This window comes from Sprattus sprattus (genome assembly GCF_963457725.1).
Source record: "Sprattus sprattus genome assembly, chromosome: 5".
NCBI classification, from domain to species: Eukaryota; Metazoa; Chordata; class Actinopteri; order Clupeiformes; family Clupeidae; genus Sprattus; species Sprattus sprattus.
In genome coordinates, this window is record NC_137924.1 from 15,698,289 (window position 1) to 15,711,278 (window position 12,990).

Genomic DNA, 12,990 nt, shown 5'->3' on the forward strand with positions numbered 1-12,990 from the left:
AATTAAAATAAATAACAAGATCATAATGAAATAGAAGAATATGTATTAAAAACAGAACAATTTGAGACAGAACAATTTTGTATTGTATATAAGCCATAATATAAATCGCATTCTCTTCTAGTTTAACTTTTATTTTATTTGCTAATTTCGTCAGACCAATGCAAACGTGTTTCAAGGTCAAATGTAAATAGCAAATCAAATAAAAGTTAAACTGCAATTCTAAATATCGCAAGAATGCGATTTATATGATGGCTTACATACAAATTGGAAACGTACCGGAAAATACCTCCATAAAAAGAAAGTGGGAAAGAGAGAGAAAATGATTAGGATGCCACTAAAAGGTATCACAAAATCCTCCATCTCAAAATGGTCAGGCCTGGAGAGCACCCAGTGCGCAGTTCGTACACTGCCATCTACCTCATGTGGAGGGTTGACTTCAGGGACCATCTTGTAACTGCCATCCATCTCTTCTGGAGGGTTGCATTCATGGACCACCTCCTCACTGCCATCCATCTCCACTGGAGGGTTGACTTCAGAGACCCTCTTATCACTGCCATCCACTTCTTCTGTATGGTTGACTTCAGGAACCATCTCACCAATGCCACTGGTATGGGTTTCTTGCCCATTTTCAATCGATAAGAAGTTCACAGGAAGCAGTAGATATCGATGGACTACCCTCAGTTTGCCTGAGTTGATGTCTTTGATCTTGTAGACAATGGATGTCAGGATTCACAGCTACAACTTCATACAGAGCAGAGTCCCATTTGTCCTTTTACCTCTTTCACAAAAAGCATTTAGTCACCAATGGCAAGTGGCGAACTCTTGAGCTTCCTGTTGTAGAGCCCGGCGTGTCGAGTCTGCTCTTTCTGACTGTGTTTCTGTGCAATCTGCACTGCTTCACGCAGATTTTTCTTCAGGCGTGACACAAACTCGTTGTGGTCAACCACTACGTCAACAGAAAGTACATGTCCACTAGGAGACAAGGGTGCCAAACATGAAATAGAAAGGTGCAAAGCCTGTCGTCTCGTGCTCTGTGCAATTGTAGCAGAATGTGAGTAGCTGCAGCATCTGGTGCCATTTGGCTTTGGACTTAGGAGTTTGGACTTAGGAGGCAACGTTCTTATCATGGATCCGAGAGTCCTGTTGAATCTTTAAGCCACACCATGTGGCCCATGGGGTGGTAAGTGTTGTGTAAGACTTTTCGATGCCTGATGACTTTCCATGACTTATTTTCCAATTACTATATTTCATCATGGAGATCATCCAGTGGGGAAAAATACTAAATGAATGTCATGTCAAAAGTATTCAAATATCATACAGTATGGAAATATACAAAATCAATGTCATATTGACACACAGCATACAATTCAAAACAACACTTCCATTTTCACATCTATTTTCAATGTTCGCGCAGAACACGCCCATAAAAAGGTAACACTACACTCGTGTGGTGGAAAAAGGTATTGCATGTAGCATGCAACATGTTGTACTGGCTAGCACTGTAATTCCACTACTTTTAGAGGTAAGAAGCATGTAACAAAGTATTCTCTGAAATCAAGAAACGCAGTTACAATTCTCGTAATTTAAATTAGTTCGTTACCCGCGTAACTGTCTTTTGTGAAAAATTAACACTTGCAGACAAGACGACAAGATAGGCCTGCTTTAGCTGCTTCTGATCTGACATCGCTGGACGTGGCGCAACGAATGTGCATTTAACCCAGAGGTTCCGCTAGGAAAATGTTTTGCCTTTTGCGGACATTTAAATTATAAGCCGGTCAAATATCTATTACAGCTTCTTAATTAGCCTATTGAAGAAAACTGACGACAGGCTATGTATCTTAAAGCATAACATAATCAGTTTGTATAGAATGCAACATGTTTATTTGCCCAAGTCTACAATGGGAAAAAAATAATGAAGCTGCTTGCAGCTAGCTTTCTAACTAGCGAACTAAGCTATCGCTAGGTATGACAACTAACTCTCTAGTTGAGAGAACATCCCCAAACAGTTATGGTTAATGACTAGTACCAGTGTTGGGAAAGTTCACTTTCTACATGAACTAGTTCAGTTCATAGTTCACACATTTTAAAATGAACTAGTTCAGTTCATAGTTCATAATTCAAAAATACCGCTTTCGGCCTCTATGCAACTTTGTCGCTCTCACACTTGCCAGGCATTGACAGTAAAATAAAGCACACGCAGCGATTTGAAACTGTTAAATGACTGTTAAATGTGTGTTTTTCGCCTGGAAGTCTCTAGAAATCTGGCACCTTATTGAACGAAATTAAAAAGAGTGAACGTGCCGTTCACAGACACCAGAATGAACGCGTTCACAGTATCGTTCATCAGGCAATAATACAGAACGTTCAGTTCGTTCACCAAAATTATGAACGAGTTCATGAACTTTCGTTCAATGAACGCGTTCAGGTACAACACTGACTAGTACATTACAAATGTGTCTGTAGACGACTACTAGTTCTTTTGATTGTCGTCGAGAGGCTGTATTGGGGAATGCTTTAACCTGCCAGACGCGCTTGCTGTTTAGGCATGTGAATAACTCCAGTGACTCATAAGTCCGGAAATCCAGTGTGTAAATCCTTTTTATTGTTCTTCTGGTAATTCGTCAGAGTCAGAACATTCATAAGTCCATATATCCATTAACTTTCTATTGTAAAGCAGCAGTTTGAATGCGGTCAGCAAAAGTAGGGCTTCCCCCATCACCCTCTTTCCGTTCATTACTACACTGAATTAGCAATTGATATAATGCGCTCTGCACTGTAAATTTTGACAAGTTGACTTTACTTAAAAAATGTATGCAAACTCATTGCCTTAAAATAAATAAGTTCAATGAACTTAGTAATTGTAAGTTAGTGCACCTTAATTGTTCTGAGTAAGCAATACTTAATTAACTTACAATTTTAAGTGAATACCGCTTGTTTAGTCTGAGTAAGTTACACTTACTAAGCTTACACTTCTTAAGTGAATACAACTTGATTATTTTAAGTAAATGATACTCAATTCATTAAGTAATTCACTCACAATTTTTAAGTGAGCACTACTTAGTTCTACTGACTTGTTTTGTGGTTCAGTTTGCAGACTGAAAATGTCTATACAAGTAGAATAAACATATGCAAAACATCTATCTAAAAGAAATAAATGAAAAGGTTGGTTTAGATTAATCAAAGAATGTATTTATTTTTTCTAAAAAAATATATATACTGTTTATATATATATGATAAACTTGACATTCATCTTGACAGTCATAATAAACATCTCATAAATGTAAACAGTGAATACTGACTGGACACACTAAAAAACATTTGATAAACTTGACAGTCATAATAAACATCTCATAAATGTTAACAGTGAATACTGACTGGACACACTAAAAAACATTTGATAAACTTGACAGTCATAATAAACATCTCATAAATGTTAACAGTGAATACTGACTGGACACACTAAAAAACATTTGATAAACTTGACAGTCATAATAAACATCTCATAAATGTTAACAGTGAATACTGACTGGACACACTAAAAAACATTTGATAAACTTGACAGTCATAATAAACATTTCATAAATGTTAACAGTGAATACTGACTGGACACACTAAAAAACATTTGATAAACTTGACAGTCATAATAAACATTTCATAAATGTTGACAGTGAAACAACTTAAACAGTGAAAATGAAAATCTATCTAAGAACACACACCAGGTGACCCGATTACCGTAGGCACCTGCACAGGTGCACACACCACGGCACAATTCTCACCATCACCAACACCTGTGCGCCCCAATTAGCATACACACCCACATTCACGCAACACAGAGAAAACGTCATTCTGACCTCAACATTCCGGCCCCTAATTATTACAGTCACCATACAGTAATAATTATGACACGTTACATGATCTAATGACACGATGTAAGCATTCATAGTCCATTATTGATTATCTTATTCCCTTTTGTGTGGGTGTGTATATATGCGTTTCCCTTTTTTCAGTCATTAGCCAGAGGTTACTAGCACATAGCCAAAATCAATGCTCAGTCATGTGTTCGAGTCATTGGCCAGAGGTTACTAGCACAATAGCCAATATCAAGTCCTGTCAGGTCATGAGGGTCATTGACCTCCTGAAGTAGGCACAGCTTTGTAACAGGCCTGCATACAAGGCTGGTCGGTGTCTTAATCCTAGCCTGACGAACAAGTCCATTCTTGTCTGGAATGGGCTCAGTAAAGGCATTTGCATGGTTATCCAATTCACCTCGTACGACTTCACGAGAGACACGCCCTTTCTAATCTGATGATTGTACGACTCACCTCTACCTGCATGGTTCTACGAGGGGCTGTGGAGATTACCAACGCTTTATTATGATGTTACAAGGCCATTACATCATCAACAACAAACTATAAAATCAGAAATCGTTTGTTTTTATCCCGTGTATTTTTAGTTAATGATCAGAGGCTGTTGTTGTGAAATGAATTACTAACGACAACGACCAAGCTCGCGGTTATTGTCGAATATTTTCTATTATTATACCACACAAACAGTTCTGCTTTTTTACGTCTACAATTCAGGTTCTTTACAATTTAATCATTTACACTGCATGCTCTGCTAACTCCGAAAACCAAGAAATGTTTTTATTATTGCTGTAATTAGACGACGTCTCCCTATGCTTTATATGCGGCGAGAGCCACGATGGAGCAAGGAAGAAGGGAGATGTCGGTTTTCCTCCTGCATCGCCACTGGTGCCCTTCATAGTTTTTTTCATTTTTACAAACTTGTCCCTGATCTTCCTCCAACTCCTAATGCACTCCTGGACCTCCAGCCCCAGGTTCCCAGCGATCTCTCAGCGATTTTTTAAAAACGGAGGTGCTGTCATGTAGGGAACGAAACAGGAAACGTCATTTTAGCCAGGGGTGTCGGACAGCTCGGATCGGATAGTGAGAAAATTCAAGCGGTGCTCCAGAGGCCATCCGACACCCTCGGATGGCTCTCCGAGGTGCTCAAAGGTGTGGTCCCACTTCAAGGAGGGCGTTTAAGGGCGTGCCTCGTGAGATCGGAGAGCACGATCGGACAAGCATGTGAGCACCTTAACTCTGCCGATGATCCAGGCACCACGAGGTGCCGAGTCGTCCACTATAAGAACTATATCTCCAGAGGTGAAGTTGCGCTTGACCCTTGTCCACTTTTGACATTCTTGTAGTTGTGGCAAATATTCTTTAGTCCATCGCTTCCAGAAAAGGTCAGATATGGCTAAGTCCATATGTGTACAGTCCTCTCTTGACAGTCCTGCATGTTCACTGGCATCTTGATGCTTGTCCTAGCATCTTGGTAGATCACGGTAATATTTGCCTAAAGGCCCATTCACTGTCCAACCAAGTCTTAATGGCATATGGTCCTTCGCCAACGCTGCAAATAACCTCCAAGGGCTCTAAAGCTCTGGGCATGTTCATGCCTATCAAAAGCTCCACTTCTGCTTCCAGTTTGGGTAAGTGAACATGCTTCAGGTGGGGCCAGTCTTTTAAATCCTCTTGTCGTGGGATGTTACACCGATCAACAGGCATTTTGTTTTGTGTGTAGAGCTTTGGCATGTCACAATATATATCAGTGTCGAGTCCAGCTATCTCCAAACCTGACAAGATGCAGCTGTCCACAACCTTTTCTTGTCCCACGGTGCGCAGGAGAATCTTTGTTTTTCTTCCAGAGAGGTTCAGTCTATCCATGAGACCTGCTGTACAGAAAGATACTGAACTTCCTTGGTCTAGAAAGGCATAGGTCTCAATCACTCTTTGGCTCTTTTTTAATTTCACTTTAACTGGCACGATTGCGAGCTTACAGTTTTGGTCACCGGCCCCAGTAAGGCCACTAGTCTGTACCGAAATTGGAGTGTTGTCTGCCCCGCTGCCAGGATTGCCTTTGTTCCTTTCTCTCCGGTACATGTGAAGTAAACTTGGGTGTCTCAAGCCACAGACTTTACATGAGAGGCGTTTCCTACATTCTCTGTTGATATGTCCAGAGCACAAGCAGCCAAAGCAGACACCATTCCTTTTTAGAAAGGCAATCTTGTCACTATGAGGCTCGTCATCCAGTATGGTACACAACTCTATTGTGTGGTCGCCTTCACAGTAGACATGTCGTTTCGTCAGTGTGCCTAGGACACTCATTCTCGGCCGATGTGACAGTTTTGGCAAAGCTGCTTTCTCTATGCCTTCTTTTGCCACCATCTTTGACTATCGCCTGAACTGGTGGAGTGTCACACACACTCCCAAAAACATGATCAGTTGAAATTTTTACTTGGCGTTCGAGGAAGACAACGATGTCAAGGAATGTGGCTCTGCGATTATGTCTCTCCAGTATATCACATGCTACTGTCCGCCACTTGTCTTTCAATTTATACGGCAGTCTTTTAATCACTGAGAGCATATTGGCAGGAATATCCAACTCCTGAAGACCTTTCACCTCATCCATTACATTACAACACCCGCGCAGGAAGAGGCTGTATGCTTGAAGAGCCTTCCCATCCTCCGATCTAATTAAGGGCCATGAATGAACTTTCTCCAGGTAAGCAGAAGCAATAATATACTTGTTTCCAAAGTGTTAGTATAACAGATTTCTGGCCTTGACATACCCAGCACCGTCAGTCATATGTTGGCAGCTTGCAATGGGTTTGTTAGACTCCCCTCTGGTGTACTGCACTAGGTAATGCAGGCGTCACTAGTCTTTGCCTCTACGACCTGTTCAAATGATCGCATAAACGAGTGAAAGTGCAAAGGACTACCATCAAATAGTGGAATTTCTCTCTTTGGGAGCAGTGAAAGATTTTGTTGCTGAACCAACATAGCTGTGATTAAGTTTTGTCTCTCCATTACAGACAGCATATACTGATTCCCATTGGGAGTTTGTACAAGCCCTGGGTGCAATCTAGATGGCAGAATGTCTTGGGTTGAGTTCCTTAAGGAAAGTTAAGTTTGAAGGTGTGTAAACTCAGCCCTTTCTACTGTTTGTTGCATTGCTCGGGGCATTAGATTTGCACCTATAGCTTCTCCTTTTCAATTATAGTGTTGAGGCACAAAAGGCTCAGTGTCAACATTAAGTGCATCAGGAGCCTTTTCTTTGGTTTTGAAGTATGATTCCATTCCATTCGACCTCCATGAAACAGCACTTGGCACACTGGATCCAGTACCAAGAACCTTCAGCTTTGCAATGGATGCAGCTATATCCTCTTTAAGCTGGAGCTGTTCCTTCCTTCTCCTCAGCTGCTCTTCCTGTTCCTCGAGCGCGTGCCGTTGCTTTAGCATGCTTTGACGAACACGTAGCGATGCAACTAGCTAGCTAGCTATTTTGTCTCCAGTGAGCAAGTGTGAACAAGCGGATTCGAAATACAAGAAATAACTCTCGACATCTCTCTTTTCTTTGCATTAACATATCTCTCTAGTATTTCGAAACAATAATATCAGTCCCTATAGAATGTTGTTGTTTATAATCAGTTAATGCTATCATAGTTTGACATGATTATAGTGAATGCATTGGGTGCCTTCCATTTCAACCCATTATTCAGTATTTATCATTTGATAATTATGATGTATTTCAAATGGCCCCCCCCAAAAATCCCCCTGGAGAAACACGGCAATTTCTTTGATACCTAGAAACGCTCCTGTTCCTGGCACATGTTCAGGATAAAAAGCGCGTGCGGGCATGAGCATTATGGTCACGCGCAAAGTGTCCCGGTTTTAGGTCCGGGAAATCTGGTCTAGGTAGATACTCTCCGCAGTCTCTCGCCAGAGAAAGAATACAAAATAAGAATAAAGAATCTTTGTAGGTTATAAGCTAGCCTCTACAGAGTTTACCACTGGCCACTAGGGGGTAGTATCCTAGCTAAGACACTGACCGGCTCAGTTAAGTTAGGAGTCGGCCAGATTGAAGAAGATGTGTAGAAGCTAGGCATGGTAGACATTACAGACGTTTCTGTTACAAAGGTTGGATAAAGCATGTTAACATAATTCATATAAGTCCACTATCATTCGTTGTTATCCTTATCATTTATCATTTTATATCATCATTATTAGGTTCCTGCTGATATTTATGTTAGGCATGTGAATGTAGAAATTAGGCTACTGGTTGTAGCTCATATTGTTATTTTGTGAATTGCTGCAGGACTTCTTCATCTTTGTTATTAAAAAAGTAACCTTACATTGAGGAGTGTATTTCTTCATGAAGAAGTCATGGTCGTTGTTGAATGTTCTGTTCCGGGCTGCGCTTTCATGACCAGAGATGTGTCCGAAGCGCTCGCCATTGCTCTATTGACAAATCACGGACTTGTCCATCAGCACCCACCGGCCCAAGTCCAAACTCCACAAGGCCCGAAACTTGATCGGCCTAGAGTCGACGTTGGCATAACGATAGAGGAATGGAACGTGTTCACCCGTCGTTGGGATGTCTTTCGCACCAGTTTAGGCATAGGGGCTGCCCAGGCCCCTTTCCAGTTATTTCAGTGCGCTGGACCTGAACTTGGAGACAGCCTGTTGAAAGCTAATCCCAACATCGACTCCGGGCCACTGGCGGATCTGATCACTGCCATGCGTTCATTAGCTGTCATTCCGGTGGCCACATGTGTCCTGCGCACTGAGCTGCTTCAGTTTCACCAGGATCGTGACGAAGCATTCCGTTCCTTCACTGCCAGAGTGCGAGGAAAGAAGGAGACATGCGCCTACACTGCAGTATGTGAATGTGGCAAGGATGTGGACTGTAGGATGCGGAATATACCGACCACATTATCCGCCACATTATCCGGAATTTATGACTCAGACATTCGTCGCGAAACACTGGGGATACCTGACATTCTGACAAAACCAGTGAACGATGTAGTTGCAGTCGTTGAAAATAAGGAGATGGCTTGCAATGCTCTCCCATCGTCCACTCTGTCAGCCGTGTCGTCATTCCAGCGCCTAAAGAAAGATCGTCAGGCAAGCCCAGCCCCGACCCCGGCCCCGACAGACAGGGCGAGACAAGCCTCGTGCCCGGACTGTAAAAAAACCTTTAAGGTCTTCACGGAGGGGTCTTGAGGATGGAACACCAAGCCACACTAGATCTGTATTGACTGCTATAGGCCGGAAGAGGCAACACCAGCCATCAACCAACAGTCAGCAGGCTGCCATGGAGTCAGTGCCAATCTCCCAGATTTTATCAGTTAAACTCAGGGCAAGCCCTGGCCGGCGCCACAGGGGCCGTCGCTGCTCTCAGACAGCACACAGCACTGTCAATACTCACACACCCATCAGGCTTAAGCAACACATTTTTTCCCGGGGTGAATGGAGGCGGGCCAGGCTGAAAGACCACCCCTGAGTCTTAATCACCATCTCCGGTGACAGGTCGGTCGGGCCGGAGGACAGTATCAAACACCGGGGCTCGGACAACAGGGTGCAGATATCCGCCATTGCGGACACTGGCGCACAATCTGATCTCTGGTCTCTAGAGGAGTTCCTCGCCTCCGGATTTTCGCGTGACGACCTGCGTCCTGTCAAACTTAGCCTATCGGCTGCCAACCGCTCCCCCATAGCCATTGAGGGAGCATTCCTCGCTAGGCTCTCAACAGTCCCCGGCGACAGTGGTGTGACGTCCTGCCGCTCGATGTTGTATGTGAGCAGCTCAGTTAGTGCAATGTATCTCTCCTACGAGTCGTTGCTTAATTTGGCCTCCTGCCTACGGACTTCCCATTGGGTAACAGTGGAGGTGGGCTCAGAGACGAGCGTTGCCATGGCGCTCGCGACACACCTGACAAGCCCCTGTCTGTGAATGCTACGAGGTCCACCAACAGTGGCTGCAAAGACCAGAATAATCCTCAGGACGCTCCGTGCTCATGCCCCCAGCGTACAGCCCCTCCGCCACGTCCTCATGCATTACCGTTCCCCTGCACACCGGAAAACAATGGTCGGATGAAGGATTGGCTACTCGAGAGATGCGCTTCATCTACATTCAACACTTGCCCTCATCGAGCCTTGCCTTGCCTGGCATTGTGTTAAACCCAGATACGTTTCAATTTGCTGAAAGGAACGTGGATTTTGCTGGGTTCAGGGTGTCGGATGCTACCATAGAACCACTCCCAAAGTACTTTGACGCCATCCGAGAATTCCCCACCCCGGACTCCACGATGGATATTAGAAGCTGGTCGTCCTCGTCAACCAGGTGGCGAACTACGCGCAGTTGCGCGATACTATGGCGCCATTCAAGCCATTCCTCAGCCCACGCTGCAAATTGTCATGGTCCCCGGACTTGGAGGAAGCCTTCCAAGTGTCCAAACTAGCCATAATTGGGGCCATCCGTGAGGGCGTGGAGATCTACGACATGCAGAGGCGCACCTGCCTCCGCCCTGACTGGTCCAGTCGTGGTATTGGCTACTTCTTGCTCCAAAAACATTGCAGCTGCACTTCAGGCATTCCGGACTCTTGCACTGGAGGAAGGAGGATCACCCTTGCCGGTTCTCGGTTCCTATCCTCTGCGGAGCAACGCTATGCGGCCATTGAAGGAGAGGCCCTGGCTGTGGCCTGGGGCATGGAGCAAACACGATACTTCACACAAGGATGTAACAACCTCGTTGTGGTCACCGACCATAAGCCCATTGTGAAGATCTTTGGCGACCATACGCTAGATGAGATAACGAACTCACGCCTGTTCAGACTCAAGCAGCGCACCCTGCCATGGTGCTTTGACATTATGTACTTTACCTGCCAGGCAAGAGCAATCATGCTGCGGATGCGACTTCGAGACATCCTTCCCTCTCTGGCTCTGCAAACGGCCTGTCTTTGGGGTCGCTGAGCGTACCTGACGCTGTAGAGTCAGCACTTATGGCCTCCATCCGTGATGCACAAAAAAACTTGGAGCCATCTCATGGTCCCTCCTGGCACGAGAGACGGCAGCTGACTCGTGCCTCGGCCACCTCCTGCACCTGATCAAGCACGAGGGCAGGGTTGACGTTAACGACCCTGTCCTGGCGAGTCTGTCGCCGGCCTGTGAATCCATCTATGCTCAAGATGGCGTCTTTCTATATCAATACTGTGTCGTGGTTCCACCGTCCCTCCGTGACAGCGTCCTTCGGCACCTCCATGCCGCCCACCAAGGTACTTCTGCGATGGAGCAGCATGCCCGTGCCATAGTTTTTTGGCCCAGAATGCCGAAGGACATCCGAGCCACCAGGTATGAATGCTCAGACTGTAATCGCAATGCTCCATCACAAGCAGCCACGCCTCCCCTGCCATCCCCACCAGCGTCGACCCCATTCGAGGCGTGTTTGCTGACTTCTTTGACAATGGAGGCCGCCACTACCTAGTCGTAGGGGATCGACTCTCGGGCTGGGTGGAGGTCCTAGGCTACACAGCAGGCACTGATCTTGGAGGCTCGGCTGGCTTGGTTCGCCACCTTCGGACGTTCTTCGCCACCTTTGGCGTGCCAGAGGAACTTTCAAGCGACGGTGGTCCAGAGTTCAAAGCTAGTCATACAGAGGACTTCCTCCGCTTATGGCTTGTCAGACATCCTGTGTCCTCAGTTGGATTGCCACAGTCGAATGGGAGAGCGGAGGTTGCAGTGAAGACTGCTAAGCGCCTTCTGTCCAACACTGGCCCAACTGGCAGTCTTGATCACGATCGCTTCTTGCACGCCATGTTACAGTTGCGCAACACACCTGACCCCGACTGCAACCTCTCACCGGTGCAAATCATTTTTGGTCATCCCCTTCAAGATTCATTTTCTTTTGTCAACAGACTAGAAAAATTCTCGGACCCTCATATCCGGCCGCTCTGGCGCCAGGCTTGGGCAGCGAAGGAGGATGCCCTTCGGACCCGGATGTCCCGCACCACTGAGTCTTTGAGGGCTCATTCGAGACCGCTCCGCCCATTGGCACTTGGTGAGAAAGGTTTCCTCCAGAATCAGCAGGGCCCAAATCCACACAAGTGGGACAGGTCGGGAGTCGTGGTGGAGTTCGCTGGGTCACGATCAATATCTGATTGAGGTGGACGGGTCTGGGCGCCTGACTTTGCACAACCGGTGATTCCTTCGTGGTTACACTCTAGCCACCCCATACAACCGACAGCATCCAGCTGCACCGTTGCTGCCACCTGCGACCCTGGAGTTCGAGCCCCTGCCTGCCCACCCAGGGATGGTGATGCCCCAGGGTATTGTTCCACGAGCGGCAGATGGGCCCCGTGGCATGGCTTTGGCGACCTCCCTGCTGGCGCCCCCTAGTGAGGTAACCCTTGGTCTCGAAGCCCAGGATGTCCCCGTCCCTACAGGCATCACCATGGATGTATTGCTTCCAGTGTCACCATCACCACCATCGCCACCCCGGCTTGACCGGCCATGCCGCACGAGGAAGCCACCCAAACGCTAGTAACCCGAGACGGGCCATTGGATGCAGGACTGAGTCCTTTCTGGACTGGGGGGGATGCAGAGTTTACCACTGGCCACTAGGGGATAGTATCCCAGTAAAGACACTGACCGGCTCAGTTAAGTTAGGAGTTGGCCAGATTGAAGAATAAATGTAGAAGATAAGCATGGTAGACATTACAGACGTTCCTGTTACAAAGGTTGGATAAAGCATGTTAACATAATTCATGTAAGTCCATTATCATTCTTTGTTATCATTATCATTTATCATTTTATATCATCATTATGAAGTTCCTGCTAATATTGAGTATGTTAGACATATGCATGTAGAAATTAGGCTACTGGTTGTAGCTCATATTGATATTTTGTGAATTGCTGCAGGACTTCTTCATCTTTGTCATTAAAAAAGTAACCTGACATTGAGGAGTGTATTTCTTCAGTAATGCAGAGGATAATGCTGTACTTAAATTGTATTTTCTCTATTTGATGATCACAGAGACTCTCATAAGGTTGTTTGTCTGAAGAAGTACAATATGACAATGAACAAGCATAGGACACCCATGACCACAACATCTACAGTACATTAGTTACATACAACAGGTGTGTTTG